The following is a 4,944-nucleotide window of genomic DNA, read 5'->3' as shown; positions in this document are numbered from 1 at the left end:
AAGGCAACGAGTGTGATGTATATGTAATTGACCATGAAGGCTGGATGAAAAACAAAGGTTCTGAGAGACTTTGTTTGGGTAAAAAATAAAAAAAATGACTTAATTAGAATAACATGAAGTATTGTGAAATACTATATATTAAAACTTTTTTATATAGGCTTTATGGACAGATAGGTTTTGAGTGACTCTTGAAGGACCAGCACCACCTCCTCTTGTACGACTGTTTGAAGAGTATATCTTCCAGAATCTGGCAGTAAGTTTTAGGAGCTCATTTTTATTCCATCTCCTATCCTGAAATTTCTGTTTTGCAGAATTGACTAAAATGTATCTTCAAATTAATTCTTAATTCTTTTGCAATTATTTTTATCTTTTCTTCTCCACCTGTTTTTTTTTCTGACCCCGCTGACCCAATCAGCATTTTTTGTCCAATGGTCATGTCATAACTTTGCAATTTCTGTATTGCATTGGTTTTTGATATTTCTCATGGGGATTTAATAACTTTTGACTTTTCAGTCTGAGTTAGAACTCTTTTTTGGCTCATTTAATCTGTAAAAGAAAATATGCCTAATGATTCTGTACACTTGAATATAAGGAGTTTTTCTCTTTCATCCTTCATGGACAATTATATATCACTCATAAATGATTAAATAAAAAATGAATGGTAGTTTTTAAGATTGATATGGTTTGGAATTGGTAAAATGTGCTTGGAAAAAAATCACATTAAAACAATGTTTTAATGTTTAAGTTTGGAATTTTAACTGACATTAATGAATGCTATGTAGCGCCCCCTGCCCTCCTAGGTATATCCTGACCTAAGTTCTAATGGGTGGAGCACCGGGTTCCTTTTATTGGTGTCTCTCGACTATAATTTAAGCCCCCATCTCTGATACCACGTTTGGGAGAGAGTTATTAGTTTCCTAAATAACTAATCTGAAACACGTATCCAAAAGAAATGATTTATTTAACAAACAGAACAAAATAATAAAAATAATAAGGAAAATACAATATATAATTATTATATAGATATATTAATAGGATGGTATAAATATCAGATATAAATATTCAGATGATATATATATGCAATAACCAATAGGTAATTTCAATATGAATAAGTACAGGTATTAATATTCAATACTGGTAAACCAGTAATACATGGATTAGAATACTCAGAAAATCCCTTAGGGAAATATACCCAAGTTTACAAGTCTCAACACCTTTTCGTTTCTCTTATTTGGCACTATATGTACACTCTTTACAGCACAAACTGAGAATTATCAGTGAATAATAAATCCACTTAATTCACTTACTACTTAGGGTACTGATATAACACTGGTAATCCAAGTAACACGTTTCAGCATTTTATGAACTGTAACCGTAAACTTAATATACAAAAAAAAAAACAATATATAAACAGTGGGCCCACTCACACCATAAACGCACTCAAACCCAACCCCGACGCAGGCCTGATTTGTTGCTTGAGTACGTAGTGGCCTTTAAAATGCAAAATGGCCTCTTCACTCTTCAGTGAGCTAAAATAAGACCAATAAGCAGTACCTGTAAGTCCATACGTAATCCCGATTTTCGTCAAACCCGGCTCGCAACAACTCCACTAGCAGCCGTCGCTCCCTCGCTGCCGGAGGAACACCCAACACTCCCGGTGGCTGGGCGTGCTATCCTGTTGCGGCTGTACAGTCCCTCGTTATCAGAGGACCTGTGGCTCAACAGGGCTATCTGATCTCCTCTTACGATTCCCACGTTGACTCTTTTACTTGAAAACAGCACGATGAATAGTATAAAATAAATCTAACGTTCCAATCTTTCTAACTGAAATCGCTGTATATTCACCCAGGCCTCAATGTCTTTCACTCGAAAATGAATCAAAATAAAACAGGCAAACACATTTCCTGTGTTCAATCAGACACTTAACTAAACAAAAGACGTATCTGAAAAAATATGAAGGTTTAACTCAAATTTTTTTGGGTTATTAAAATGGTAGATTTCAATTAGAACCAACCCTTTTGCACACCTATTCTATTATCGCCTCTCCTCTCGTCTTCTTTTTTCCTCCGATCTCCGGATAAACCAATCACATCAGACTCACATATATTGGAGGTGGGCATTAACTAATAAACATCCAATCAAACAGGAATCAATCTAACCTGATAGCGAAACCCACGTTTTTGTTCAAGTACATATCAACCAACCCTTAGAGTTTCACTCATTCTCTTAAAGGGGACACGCACTTATACCAGCTCTTTGTAGAAAATGCATAGTAAAACATGTAAAAAGACTAATCTTAACAGAATATGGTTATGTTGACTTACTTTCACTAATAACCTATATGGTTATTACAAATTGGACATTATACACACACTTTGCATCAAACTGTTTTATATTTATATAACCCTCCCTGATAAGGGGGTTACACCCTCCCCCTTCTAACTTCTCATGCCCTCATGAGACTAGACATTTTTAGGACTGAATTACTGTTCGGACAGTAGGGCAGGGGTTTGTAGGAACACACTGGGGGCATTGGGCCACTGGGTGGCACCATACAGTGTGGCAGACCTTCTTTGCCTTGGACAGCTCTTCAATGTGTACGACCATCCCTCGATGGACCAAAGTTAATGGCCTATCCGCTGGATGTCCTAGTTCATCATAACACAGCTTAATCACTGGTCTTACTTCTCTCTGGGATTTACGACACACCGGTGGTACTGGTTCATCAGGGGGTACATTCATTGTGTCCTCTTCTCCCATTTACATTTACATTTACATTTAATCATTTAGCAGACGCTTTTATCCAAAGCGACTTACAAATGAGAACAGTAGAAACAATCAGATCAATGAGAGAACAACAACGGTATACAAGTGTTATGACAAGTCTCAGTTAGTCTAGTACAGAACACGTAGCCAGGTTTTTTTTTTTTTTTTTATAAATATGATAGACAAGAAAAAGAAAAGGTAAGTACTAGTATTAGTTGGTTAAGTGCAGGCGAAAAAGATGAGTCTTTAGATATTTTTTGAAAATGAGTAAAGACTCAGCTGTTCGAATTGAGATCGGGAGGTCATTCCACCAGCTGGGAGCAGTCCAGGAAAAAGTCTGTGAGAGTGATTTAGAACCTCGTTGGGATGGCACCACAAGGCATCGTTTACTTGCAGAACTCAATCTTCTGTAGGGTGCACAAGACTGAACTAGTGAGTTTAGGTATGTTGGCGCCGTGCCAGTGGACGTTTTGTAGGCAAGCATCAGTGCCTTGAATTTGATGCGAGCGGCTACTGGTAGCCAGTGTAACCTGATGCACAACCCCTTCTAAACTCTGAGCATTCCCAACTTCAGGAAGCAGATTAAGGATCTCTTGGGGTTCACTTTCTGGTGGATCCTCCCTCCCTGCACACTCCTGAATAAGCTCTGGTACAACTACAGGAGGTACAATTATAGGTTCCAAGTCACGTTGAGGTGATATCGGCCTTTGGTAGCTGATCCTTGCTGGGCTGTAATAGCAGCGATCATCATCCTCACTCTCCGAAAATTCTTGGATGTCACAGTCGATCTGATCAAAATTATCTTCATTCTGTTATCTTTGTCTTCTTTTAACCATTTGTGCTCTTGTTACAGGTGGCTGTGCCAGTTGGTTCAAGTCCCCAGGCTTCGAGAACCTCACCTTGTCTCCAATGGGTAACAGGTGGTCTCTGTGAAGGGTCCTTATTTCACCTATTCCTCTCTCTGGCCCCAGTTTATAGACTGGTAAGTCTTTAAACTTCTCAATGACCACATAAGGTAAAGAGTTCCAGCGGTTTTGAAGTTTATGCTTTCCTGTGCAGGCAAGGTTTCTGATGAGGACTCAGTCTCCCCTTAACAAGGTTTGTGGTTTCACTCTTTGATCATAAATCCTCTTGTTTTGTTGATGAACCTTCAGGGAAGTCTCAGCCGCTAACTGATATGCCTGCTGAAGATCTTTCTTCTTTCTCTCTACGTACTGCAAATGATTGACTCCTTTCTGATTACCAGGGGAGGTACCGAACCACACATCGATGGGCAGTCGAGCCTCCCGCCCAAAAAGGAGATGATAAGGGGAATAGCCCGTTGCCTCATTCTTTGTACAATTATAAGCGTGTACAAGCTGAGGGATGTATTGACTCCACTTACTCTTATTAGCCGGATCCAGAGTACCGAGCATGGAGAGTAAGGTATGGTTAAAGCGTTCTGGTTGTGGATCACCTTGGGGGTGATAGGTTGTCGTCCTCGATTTTCGGATTCCAAGCATTCCTAAGAGTTCTCTTATCAGTCGGCATTCAAAATCACGTCCCTGATCAGAGTGAATGCGTGACGGCAGTCCATAGTGTACAAAGAATTTTTTCAACAGGACTTTGGCCACAGTGACTGCTCTCTGGTCTTTGGTGGGGAACGCCTGTGCGTATCGAGTGAAGTGATCAGTTATTACTAGTATATTGGCAATACCCTTGGTGTCTGGCTCCAGAGACAAGAAATCGATGCATACCAAGTCTAGCGGACCATTACTGGTAATGTGGCTCAGGGGAGCAGACTTTTGAGGTAATGTCTTTCTGGTAATACAAGAACCACAAGTCTTTATGTAATGCTCAATGTCGAGGGCCATGCGGGGCCAGTAAAATTGATCTCTTATTAGCTCCGTCGTCCGTTCCACCCCAAGGTGACCAGAATCATCATGTAGAGATTGCAGGATGATCTGGTGATATTTGGCTGGCAAAACCAGCTGAACTCTCTCTTTTCCACAGGGGCTTTGGGAAACTCTGTATAGCAACTGATTTCGAATGACCAGTTTTGGGCCTTGACGCTGTAGGAGATTAAGCACTGGATCAGAGCTCTTCTAAGGGGTAAGCACTTTGCCAACTTCAATGTCTTGTTTCACCACTCCGATAACGGGGTCCTGATCTTGTGACACCTTCAGGTCTTCATGGGAC

The sequence above is a fragment of the Cyprinus carpio genome, unplaced genomic scaffold, assembly GCF_018340385.1.
Source record: "Cyprinus carpio isolate SPL01 unplaced genomic scaffold, ASM1834038v1 S000006473, whole genome shotgun sequence".
NCBI classification, from domain to species: Eukaryota; Metazoa; Chordata; class Actinopteri; order Cypriniformes; family Cyprinidae; genus Cyprinus; species Cyprinus carpio.
The sequence above is the reverse complement of the archived record's forward strand: the minus strand, read 5'-3'. Positions refer to the sequence as shown.